General features: G+C 32.5%; 1 pseudogene; it reads right to left on the bottom strand.

The window, feature by feature from the left end:
- Positions 1 to 8456: 8456 nt before the first annotated feature.
- On the bottom strand, positions 8457 to 9204 carry LOC112615149 (annotated as a pseudogene).
- Between the last annotated feature and the right edge of the window lie 4220 nt (positions 9205 to 13424).

Raw genomic sequence — 13424 nt, 5'->3', positions numbered from 1 at the left:
TATTTTCTGCTGTATCAATAATTAATTGATATGTAAACAAATGTAAAGCATTAACAATAAAGCATCCTGGTTATATCTTTGAAGATGTCCATCTCTTGATTTTTGCTGTTTTATTTTCTACTTATTGTGCCCCAAGGTTTTTGAGGCCAAATCTAATGTGGTCTTATTACAACTATAATTCTCTACTCCCTTTTAGCCATAAAGAGACTGATGACCTCAACCAGATCAATTAGGATCTGTTTCCTGGTATTCTGAATCTCAAAAAAATAAGTGAGGCAAAGATAATGCCAACGAAATTTGGAGCTGTTTCATTCCAGCTGTGGTATTCAAGATGAGATAATGAAGTACTTCCTGCTATCTTGATCTCCAGAGCACACGTAGTTTCTGCCCCTTCCATGCTGACTTTTCAGTAGTTCCTTTACCTTTATCACATTCTTCATACCCTTTCTAATTTTTGTTTATGCTAACTAGACATCTTCTAATGCTTGTGACTGAAGAAACTATCGTCTTCTTAAAAAAACAGCATTGTTCTTTTTATAAAAGATTATTTTGCCTTTTTAGGGTCCCTTCAGATTTCACATGAATTTCTGAATTTATTTTTCTATTTCTGAAAAAATAGAAAAAAAGGTTGTTGGGATTTTGGCAGGAATTTCTTTGAATCTGTTTCTCAACATTCTCTAATAATGAGACCGTCCTACCTGGATTTATCAATTTTTCATATTTTTCAGATGCACTACAATTGTGATTATGAGAGAGAACGCAGACAAAAAAATACCAAAAAAAGCATTACATGGATAAATTTAAGAAAGTCACATTATGAAAGAATGATGAACTATTGTGTTTAAGGCTACATCTCTTACTTTTAAAAATGATATCAGTGAAAGAATGATAATCTCCTCTCGTAATATTTCCTCCAAGATCTCTATTGGAGAGTTTTGACAGTATAAAGAATAATTCAAATCTTGCGTGGCAATTTCTAAGTTCTTACTGGAAAGATTTTCAGAAGTAAATATATTCCAACCAAGTTATTTTAGTAAATAGAATTCTACCAAATAGTGTTACCTGAAAATGTATCTGTTCATGTGCCAAACTTTGGTTTAAAAAAGTCCTTTGAGACGATATAAGAGTTTTAAAAATATTTAAATATTATTGAATCTGTTAACATGAGGTCGATATTACAACGGAAGGAACGGACTTAAGAGGTTTTTTGTAATCACACACACACTCCCCTACATAGAGCAGCTCAGTATTGCATATTGCATAAATACTTCTCTTGAACTATGAGTAGTCACAGAATTTTAGTACAAAATAATGAAAACTAATTCAAAGAATTCAGTGCCAGGATCCTTGGGTTCCTGCCCAGATCTGTCATGAAAAAATTGAGGAATTTTGGGAACATCACTTGTCATTAAATTTTTTAGAATCTCTTAATTTGTTAAATGTAGAGGTAGAGAGAAGGGTAGTAGTTAGATCATCTAAAACTTTATTTTATTGCTCTTATTCCATGGCATTTTCAAAAAATTCTTTCTTTAGAACCAATTCATACATGGAAGCACCATCTGGTGTCACAAAAGGGAATTTCAGGTAAAGTTTTATTTACCTCTGCAAAAATAGTGTCACTAGTTTATGGAAAATGAAAACAATGTATCAGAATGTGTCACATATTACCTTAACAAATATTAATTCAATTATATTCAAAACCCTACCATATAAGCATTAAATGTATAGCCTTTTAATTGTTTTACTAAATAGTCCACGTTTTGTTGTAATATTATTCTAATATCAGCTTGGAAGCTGATCTGAACTGACCATTCATTTGGGAGATGTTTTTATTTAAATAAAATATTATTAAATTCATGAATTAATATAAATTATTATTTCAAGGTACTTTTTAACCTCTAATCACCTAGTTGTGAATCATTAAAATGTCTGAATAAAAGATGCCATTGAGTGTTATTAAAAAAAAAATGAATGCTGCTGGGCACAGTGATTTAAGCCTATAATCCTAGCACTTTGAGAGGCCAAGGCAGGAGGATCCAAAGGCCAGGAGTTCAATACTAGCCTGGGCAATACAGTGAGACCCTATCTGTAAAAAAATTCTAAAAAATTTAGCCTGACATGGTGGCACACACCTGTAGTCCCAGATACTTGGAATGCTGAGGTAGCAGGATCACTTGAACCCAGGAGTTCAAGGTTGCAGTGAGTCATGACTGCACCACTGCACTCTAGCCCAGGCAACAGAGCAAGACCCTGTCTCTTAAAAGACAACAAAAAAGAATGCTTAAATGTGTTTTGGAGGGGTGGAAATCACTCATTTTAACCTTTGTGTCCAATCTATTTTTTAATTTGGATAACCATAACTGAGGCACTGGCATAGGTTTATTTCCAAATAACCTAATTTCTCTGAATCCTACATACTGAAAGAAATGAAGTGAAACATTTAAATGAGGACATTTACATGCACGTGAATTATCTTCACGATATGGAGTTAATAGGTTCCTAGTGTTTTAAAGAGCAGGGGACTGAAAGAGTTATTGCCATGCTGGGAAAAATAAAGATTAGAGTCATCAAACACTAACTTAACTTACCTTTTGAGAAAATCTGACTTCATATAACATCTCAGCTTTATGAGTTAAAAGAAATGAAGATAGAATTCATTGATTTTTCCATTAATAATTAAGTAGCAATATTTTAGAGTTACTCTCCTGGAATTTACTACAGCAATAGCAGAAGGAAAACTACCTTGTATATCTTTACAAGCCTTAAAAATAGAATTTTAAACTGCAAATAGTGTAGCACTAAAACATTTTAACCAGTTTGGTTTCAGCAACGCCATAATAAAAACTAAATCAGATTAATTAATGATAGTTATAAAGCATTTTAAATTCAGAATTAAATTTAGCAACTAATTAGTCTGAAACATGTGCAAAGTATATTTTAAAGGATGTTTGACTATAATCAATCATCAGGTGTCTATTTGCCTGTAAAGATGAAGCACATTCTAGCATTTAACTACCTGTCAGTCAACATTATTTATTGAATACCTGCTCTGTATGGAATAGTTAACCTTAAAACAAATCAATCATACAAAAGTCAAAATTTTAATACTAAATATGAGTAAATGAAAGCACTTACATCAACTTCTGGTCAACAATTTAATAAAAAGTACCTTCATCATTTTGCATTTCTATTATGTAACTACTCTTGGAATGTATTATTTGCCTATACCATGAAATTAATAATTTGGGTCTTTAATGAGAAAGCTGAAATATATTTTCTGCAAGTATCCTGTCAGCAACTGTCGTGTAACTAGGCTCATCCTATGATCTCCAGACAACATTGTAGTAAAAGAATTTTCCTGAATAGATTAATAAGTTATGAAATAAAGGATTACCACTGACCTACTACCCAATTATCCTTAAATAAGAAGTACTGCAGTAACTTCTCTGTATCACATAATGTCATTCTGAGCAAGCATTGTGATGAAATCCTCACTTGGTTAATTTTTTTAGATGTGGACATATTGTTTTTATTTTAGGTTTCTAGAAGTTTCTGTTAATGTCCCATGTATGTATTAAGCACTTAAATATATCTTACATATTTTATTTACTTTGCTACTGCCTCCAGCTTAAAATGCCATTAGAAAACAATATTAGAAAATTATATAAATTGGGTTATTGGAATAAAAATATCTTCACTCCAAAAGTGAGGGTACTGGAAAAAAAAGAGCCTGCAATTTGAAAAGAGGGAGGCTTAACTATTTTAGTTGAAGCCAGCATAAAAGGAAGGAAGAAAGAAAGGAAGAGGGGAAAGAAAGGAGGGAAGGAGGAAGGAGAAAAAATGAGAGAAGGAGGGGGAGTAAGGAAGAAAAAGAGAGGTGGAAGGAGGAAGAGATACATGTTCCAAATTTCTAAAGTGCCTCAAAATAATCTTAATATTAAACAAAAATAGTTACATATAAGAAAATAATTTTTAGTCATACTTTCATCTTATTTAACCTTTAAATAAGGGATTTGAATATATTTTGATCTACCAAAGTTAAATATATCCAGGCAACAGAAAGAACATTTATAGATATAAAGAAAGTTTTTGCCAAAGATCGAGAAGATTAAAATTATATTGTCTAAATTATCATGTTCTTATATTCTGCTTTATAGTTGTAAAGACTGTAGCTTAAAAAGAAAAAAATTGGGTAAGTAGACATTGCACCCATTTTCATAGTTAAAATTGTTCAAGATAATAATCAAAAAGAAGCCAAATGGAAATGTTGGTAAACTTGTACATAAATATGTTTTTATTGCACAGATCAGTGTTGCTACTATTGTTTATTGGCCTGTTACTGTTGTTATTAGAGAATGTTTTTCTATGTTCTTAAGGATGGTTATATGTTATATATCTCCCTACACACAAAGTGGTAAATGAAGCTAAGCATGAATTGATAAAGTGAAATTCATTTAAAAAAAAAACCCAATGCTTATTCTTGTAGGTTATGCCTAGAAAAATTAAATCTATACCAGTGTAGAAATTAAAAATGTAATATGTCCATTTTGGTGTGCCCTTTAAATGTCAATTAAAAATTATTAAGAATATTGTTTAAGTCTTGTTTATATATTTTTAGCTCTTTAATTGGTTGTATACACATTTAGGATTATCATGCTTTCTTGATTATTTAATCTTCTAAGCACTTTGAAACACCCTTCTTCATCTCTGGTAATATTCTATGTTTCGAAGTCTACTTTGTCTAATACAAATATAGCCACTGTAATTCCCTTATGATTATTGTTTGTATGATATGTCCTTTTCCATCTTTTTAATTGTATTTGTGTATTAATATTCATCTCTTGAATTCTACACATACTTGTGCCTGTGTAGCCAGTTTTATGAAAATCTTGTGTGGAAAGCACAAGGAGTTCCCATGTTCCTCCTTCCCACCTCCCCTAGTTTCTCCTATTATTAACACGCTGCATCAGTATGAAATATTTATATAATTAATGAACCAATATTGATATATTATTGATGAAAATCTATAATTTACACTGGGTCTCACCCTATGTTGTATATTGTGAGGTTTTTGACAAATGTATAATAACATACATCTACCACTACAGTTTTATATATAATAATGTCACTGCACTAAAAATCCCTGGACCTATTCATCCCTCTCTCCAACCTTGTGAACCCCTGCAACTACTGATCTTTTTACTGTTTCCATAGTTTTGTCTTTTACATCATCTCATTTAGTTATACAGTATGTGGCCTTTTCAAATTGACTCTTTCACATAGCGATATACATTTAAGTCTCCTCCATAAAATTTCATGGCTTTATAGCTCATTTCTTTTTTTATCACTGAATAATATTTATTATCTGCATGTACCACTGTTTATATATTCACCTATTGAAAAATGTCATAGTTAATTCCAAGTTTTGGAAATTATGAATAAAGCTACTATAAATATTCATGTGTAGGTTATTCTGTGGTATATTAATCAGGCTTCTCCAGAGAAACAGAAAATAGGATGCATATATTTGTGTGTGTGTGTGTGTGTGTGTTTAAAGACAGAGAGGGAGGGATGGAGGCGGAAAGAGAAGGAGATATTATAAGAAAGTGGCTCACACGATGATTATGTTATGAAGGGTGAGAAGTCCCAAGATCTTGTAAGAAAGTTGGAGATCCAGTAGAGCCTGTGTGTATATCTAGTCTGAGTCCAAAGGCCTGAGAACCAGGAAAGCCAAAGGCATAATCTTCAGCCCAAAAGCACAGAGGCTCAATACCCCAAAAGAGCCAATGTTTTAGTTTGAAAAGACCAACACTCCCAGCTTAGCCAGTCAGCAAGGAGGAGTTTCCCCTTACTCAGCTTTTTATTATAGTCAGGTTTTCAGTTGATTGAATAAAGCCCACTCACATCAGGGAGGCTTATCTCTTTTACTCAGTTTACCTATTCATATGTTAATCTCATTCAGAAGTACCCTCACAGACATACCAGGGATAATGTTTGGCCAAATGTATAGGCACCGTGTGGCATCTTGGCTACTTCCAAGTTTGGGCAATTATGAATTAAGCTTTTATAAACATTTATAGACAAATTGTGTTCAAACTGTCTTCAAAAGCAGCTGTATTATTTTGCATTTCCACCAGCAATGAATGAGAGGTCTTCTTGCTCCACATTCTCACCATGATTTCCTGTTGTCAGCACTTTAAACTTTAACCATTCTAAGAGGTATGTACTGGTATCTTATTGTTGTTTTAATCTGCAATTCTCTATGACATGTGATCTTGAACATCTTTTCATATGCTTATTTGCTATTCGTTTATCATCCTTGTTGCTATATCTCTTCAGATCGCAACTGAATTTTGGCAAACAGAAAAATAAAACTGGAGCCTTATTTCAACACTATATACCAAAGTCAATTCAAAATGGATTAAAAACTTAAACATTCCTCCATTAGTTTGCTCAGGAAAATTGTCAACAAGTAAAAGAAAGAAAGAAAGAGAAAGAAAGAGAGAAAGAAAGAAAGAAAGAAAGAAAGAAAGAAAGAAAGAGAGAGAGAGAGAGAGAAAGAAAGAAAGAAAGAAAGAAAGAAAGAAAGAAAGAAAGAGAGAAAGAGAGAAAGAGAGAAAGAGAGAAAGAGAAAGAGAGAAAGAAAGAAAAGAAAGAAAACATAGGGGAAACATACAAGACATTGTGTGTGGGTAATGATATTTTGGATTTGATCCCAAAAACACAGACAACAAAATTAAATATAGACAAATGCTATTACATCAAACTGAAAAGCTTCTTAGTTCAATGTGTAGCTAAAACAAACAAACTAAAAAGCTTCTGCACAGCAAAGGAAACAATCACCAGAGTAAAGAGACAACCTACGGAATGGGAGAAAATATTTACAAGCCAGACATCTGACAAGGGGTTAATATCCAATACATATAAGAAACTCAAACAACTCAATAGCCATAAAACAAACAAACGAAAAAGCAATTAAGACCTGCTTTCTGCTGACCAAGTCTTTTTCTTTACCCCTCCCTAATAAGAAGGAAGAAAAAAGGCAATTAAAAAAATGGGTAACTCCTCCTTAGTATAGTGGTAAAATATAAACATTAAAAAAGTTTTGGGGCCAGTTCAGCGGCTCACACCTGTAATCCCAGCACTTTTGAAGGTCAAGGTGGGCAGGTCGCCTGAACCCAGGAGTTAGAGACCAGCCTGGGCAACATGGCAAAACAGTTTCAAAAAAACAAAACAAAACATTAACTGGGCTTCAGCCATGTGTGTCACTGCACTTGAGAATGGGTGACAGAGTGAGACCCTGTCTCAAAAAAAAAAAAAAGCTTTAAGTTGTAAAAATGGGTAAGATCAAAAGAGAAGGAAAGAAAACCATGTGTCAGGAACCTGAATAGACATTTCCAGTGATGTTTTTAAAGCCATGAACTCATTTTGGCACAAAGGCTTTAGCATATGCAGTCATTTACAAAATTTGTTTGTAAAGCCATCATATAAAAATGTGAATTTTCTCACCTGAGTACATGACAAGAAAATGCGGAAATCAATATATAAATCAAATCATCTGTACTGGCACTGTTAATCTAGAAGAAGGTGGTTGCATCGAGAATAGCAAGAATTTAGACCAGCTTATTGAAGTGGGAAAAGAAAAAAAAAGAGCTTCAGAGGTAGGCTTTGCCTCTTAAAAAAATTTAAAATATAGGTCACTGTCAGTGTTGTGCTTGGGAGTTAGGAGTCAAAAACAAACAAACAAACAAACAAACAAACGAAGTCATCGTCTATGAAAAGATAAAAGAAAAAGACTTTGCATCCATTGAAGTATACAAAAAAGAAAACAATTTTTAAATAAAATAAAGTGGATATATTTGGGAGCTTAGCAATGGACATATAGAATGGAGTGATAGACACTGGAGTCTCCAAAAGGTGGGAGGATGGCAGGGGGATGAGGGATGAAATCCTACCTATTGGGTACAATGTTCACTATTCTGGTGATGAGGATGCTATGCAATATACTTCACCACTATGCAATATATCAAAGCAACAAAACTGTACTTGTACTCCTAAATCCATAAAAATAAAAAAATTATCTTGGCTGAGACCTCTTTAAAAAATAATAAAATAAAATAAAATTTTTAAAAGAGAGAGAATAGTAAGAACAGAGCAAGGACATTTAGTCTATACTTTCAAATGGACTTGATCATTTGAAACAATAAAGTTGTTCATGGAATCTTCACAGAGTATTATAAAAAAGTTGTTCATTTGCAGAATTTCCCAACAAGTTAGTATAGATTATATGCTCTTTGATTAAAAGCAACAATAAATTTAATTGTTTTTCTTTAGTATTTGCTTTAAGTGAAAAATCCTGAATTTCTTCAGAGGAGGTATAAAAGAGAGAGAGGGAGAAACCTTTAAAACTTGTAGGGATTTCCGATGCCAGTAAACCATGAAATATGAGAGTATATTTAGTAACCATGGTGATTTAGCTCATGGTAATTGGCATATGTATAACTATAATTTGCATTCCAGTTATTTAAACTGAGATATTCTTGATCAGGTTGAACATATTGTGAGTAGAAGATCTCTTTCCCCAGGAAATAGGATGGAGAGAGTCTTCGGAGAATGGCCTCACTGAACTGGTAAGTCAGCTTCCTCTGGATTTGGGTAATTTCCTGTCTTCTTCCGTAATATCTCAGTGCCCTGGCCATTTTCTGGTAAGTCGTGGTCTTCCTGCTGCCTTTTCTTTTCCCCCAAAGCTCGGCAAGTTTTTCTTTGTTTTTTGATACAAACCGAAAGATGCCTTTGGTTTTATCTACCCACTGAATACAAGATGCCATCTCAGGATTACACAGGGATCCGTGAAGGTATTCAAACAGTCGGAGCTTCTTCCTGCCTTTTCCCCCCTTTTGCTGGAGAATAGTGGGTTGTACCAGCTGGTTTTCAGTTATGTTCTGCAGAGGTTGATGAATATTTCCTTCAAAACAGAAGTCCGCAGCACTGTTAATTACCGTTCTCCAATTATAGACAGTCTCCTCTGTAGGCAACACTCCATAGCAACTGGAATTTCCTTTGACATGAGGACAATGGTTGATTAAAGCCAGGTAATTTTTGTAATCTGGCTAGTACTGAAGATTCTCCAGTTGAATGTTGCCTCAGAACCTCAAAAGCATCCTCAAATGCTTGACCCAGCTTATCTTATTCAACACATGTCATATTTCATTAATAAATTGACAATTCTGTTCCTTAGCAATTGTTGCCAGAAGACACTTCAACCCTTTATAGAGATGTTTCATTAATATCAGAATGGTAAATTCAATGGTAGACTCTCATGAAAATAAAAAAGTATTTTCCAGTGCAATGGCTCTGATGAAAAAATAGTAATAATTTTTTTAAAATTAGAATTGTTAACACACAACCATCAAGAACACACTGGCAGAGTTGCATTAAATAGCTGTTTTTAAAGGAAGTTTTTCAAAAGGGGAATTTTTTTAAAAGATACAGTGCCTTCACAATTTCTATTTCATCATATGACCAGTAGACACCAGGGGCTATTATTTTGAAGAGGCACATAGTAGTTTGCATCCCATCAGCCAAAAAAAAAAAAAAAAAGTTTTCCCATTTTTTAATTGTTTTTCTTATTGTTAAAATTTAAGAGTTCTTAGCATATTTTGGATATCAGTCCTTTAATATATTTGTGTTTAAAAAATATTTTCTTACAGTCTGTAGTTTGTCTTTTCAGTCTCTTAACCATGCCTTTTTCAGGGCAGAAGTTTTTAATTTTAAGGAATACCAATTTATCACTTGTTTGTTTTCATAGGCTGTGCTTTTGCTGTTGTATTTAAGAGGTCATTACCGAACTGAAGGTTACCTATATTTTCTCCTATGTTACATTCCAGGAATTTTACAGTTTTGTGTTTTACATTTAGGTTTATAGTAGGTATAAGTTAACTTTTGTGAAAGCTGTATGATTTATGTCTAGTTGCATTGCCATTTTGCACATGGATATTCAGATTTTCTAGCACCATTTGTTTAAAAGACTATCATTTTCCTTTACTAATTGCCCTTACTCCTTTATCAAAGATCAGTTGACTATATGTGCATGTGTTTATTTATAGGTTCTATATTCTACTCCACTGATAGAGTTGTCTATTATCTTACCAATACCATGCAATTATATCTTAATTATTATAGCTTTGTTGTAAATCTTGAAGTTGGGTAGTGTGGAATCTCCAACTTTGTTCTTCTCCAATATTGTAGTGGCTATTCTCTGTCCTTTGTCTATCCTTATAAATGTCAAAATCAGTTTCTTGATAATCCACAAAATAATTTACCAGATTTTTATTGGGATTGAGTTGAATCTATAGAGCAATTTGAAAAGAACTGACATCTTCAGAATATTGAGTCTTCCGATACATGATGATAAAATACTTCTCCATTGACTTAGATCTTCTTGGATTTCTGTCATTAGAGATTTAGAGTTTTCCTTATATCAACTCTATAAATATTTTATTAGATTTGTAATTATTTCCATTTTTGATGCTAAAATAAATAATATATTTTTAACTTCAAATTCCAATTGTTCATTATTGATATTTAAGAAAGCAATGGACTTTTGTATAATAACCATGTATCCTGCAACCTTGTTAAATCACTTATTAGCTAAAAGGGTTTTGTTGTTGCTGTTGTTGTTGTTGTTTTGACATTTTTTAAATGTAAATATAATGTCACCCATGAAAAGACAGTTTCATTTTTTTTTCTTTCCAATTAGTACATCTTTTATTTTCTTTACTCATATTTTGCATCAGCTAGGAATACATGCATGATGTTGAATAGATGTGGTGAGAGCAGATATCCTTGCTTTGTTTCTAACCCAACTTTACATCTTAAAGAACTAGAAAAACAACAAACTAAACCCAAAGCTATCAGAAGAAAAGAAATACTAAATATTAAAGTAGAGAAAAACAAAATAAAGAGAAAAGCAATAGAGAAAATCAACAAAACTTAAGATTTTGTTTTTCACACACATTAACAAAATTCACAAAACTTTTACCAGATTTACTAATAAAAAAGAGAGGAGACTCAAATAATTAAAATTGGAAATAAAATATGGGTCATTATGACTAATTTTTTAAAAAAATAAAAAAGATTATAACAAAGTACTATGAATGATTGCATGTTAACAAACTGGATATACTGGATGAAATGGGCAAATTCCTGGAAACACACAAAATATCAAGACCAAATCATCAAGAAATAAAATATCTAAACATGCCTATGATGAGTAAAGAGATTGAATGAGTAAACAAAACTTTCCAAAAGCCTGGGCACAGTGGCTTATGCCTGTAATCCCAGAATTAACGATCACTTGAGCCTAGGCAATTGAGTTATGGTGAGATATGATCATAATATTGCACTCCAGCATGGGCAAGAGAGTAAGACACTGCTTCTAAAAAATAAAATTAAAATTAAAAAATAAATAAAAATAATAAATCAAGACCTTCCAATAAAGAAAGGCACACAGGACCAAATGGTTTCACTAGAGAATTCTACCAAGCATTTCAAGAAGAATTAACACCAATCTTTGTAAAACTCTTCCAAAAACTTGAAAAAGTGTGAACGTTTCTAAACTCATTCCATAAGACCAGCATTACCTTTATACAAAAGACAAACACACTACAAGAAAAGAAAAATAAAGATAATTATCTCTCATGAATTTTAATGCAAAAATTATCAACATACTACTAGCAAAGCAAATTCTACAATTTATTAAAAGGATTATACACCATGACCAAATGGGATTTATTTCTGGAATGCAAGTGCAAGGTTGGTTTACCATATGAAAATCAATCAATGTAATATGCCACATTAACATAATAAAAAAATCTACATGATCATCTCAATTGATGGAGAAAGAAGCATTAGGCAAAATTCAATATCCTTTCATAATAAAAACACTCAATAAACTAGGAATAGATAAAAACTATCTCAATATAATGCTACATATGAGAAGACCAAAACTAACTCATTCAATGGTGAAAGACTAAGCCATTTCTCTAAGATTAGGAACAAGAAAAGGATAGCACTTTTGCCACCTCTACTCAATGCGCTACTGTTAAGTCATAGCCAGGGCAATTAGAAAAGAAAAAAAAAAAAAAAGACATTCAAATAGTAGAGGAAGAAGTTAAATTTCCTCTGTATGCAGACAAAATTATATCCGTAGAAAATCCTAGAGATTCCACAAAAATTTACAACTGATAAATGAATTCAGCAAAGTTGCAGAATACAAAATTAACACAAAAGCAGTTGTATTTCTGTATACTGACAATGAACAATCTGAAAAGGGAATTAAGAAAAGTATTCCAGCTCTGTATCTTCAGCCTACTTAACATGAAGATGAGAATGAAGCCTTTGTGATTATCTATTTCCATTTAAGAATAATTGGAGATACACAAATGCAAATCATTATGGAGACTTTCCATTTGGTATCTAAGAGAGATGAAAATGTTTGCAATTTCCTAGAAGGAGAATTATTAATAGGAGGATGTGACAACAAACTAATTTATAGACATTATTCAACATTATATTTTCTCTTCTGTGTGGATTCTTCAGAAAGTAAAATTGGCATTTTTAGATCTAATTCAAAACAAAGCCAGTTGACTATATCCCACTTACACCAGAGTCAAACCCTCAAGAGTATCAAAGACTATAAAAGCAAAAAACCCTATCCAAAGGACAGCAACTTCAGAGATTAAAGGAACATCAACTGACACAGATGAGAAAGAACAAGCTCAAGAATTCTGCCAATTCAAAAAGCCAGAGTGGCTTCTTACCTCCAAATGACTGCAATAGCTCTTTAGTAGTAATTTTAACAAGGTTGAAATAGCTAAAATAACACACATAGAATTCAGAACCCGGACAGGAATGAAGATCATCAAGATTCAGGAGAAAGTTGAAATCCAATTCAATGAATCTAAGAAATCCAATATAATTATACAAAAGCTGAAAGACAAAATAGCCATTTAAAGGAAGAACCAAAGTGATCTGATAGATCTGAAAAGCTTACAACAAGTATTTAATAATACAATCAGACGTATAAAGAGCAGAATAGATGAAGCTGGGGAAAGATTCTCAGGGCATGAAGACTGCTCCTTGGAATCAACATAGTCAGACAAAAAAAAAAAAAAAGAATGAACAAAACCTCCAAGAAATACAGGATTATGTAAAGAGACTGAACCTACAACTCATTGGAATCCCTGAAACAGAGGGAGAGAAAGCAAGCAACTTGGAAAACATATTTAAGGATATTGTCCACAAAAATTTTCCCAACCTCATGAGAGAGGTCAACATGCAAATTTGGAAATTTCAGAGGTCATTTTTATAGTTTCCTGTGGGATACCCACAAGACACATAATCATCAGATTCTCTAATATCAA

The sequence above is a fragment of the Theropithecus gelada genome, chromosome X, assembly GCF_003255815.1.
Source record: "Theropithecus gelada isolate Dixy chromosome X, Tgel_1.0, whole genome shotgun sequence".
In the NCBI taxonomy this organism is placed as follows: Eukaryota; Metazoa; Chordata; class Mammalia; order Primates; family Cercopithecidae; genus Theropithecus; species Theropithecus gelada.
This window is presented reverse-complemented; position numbering and strand designations above follow the sequence as displayed.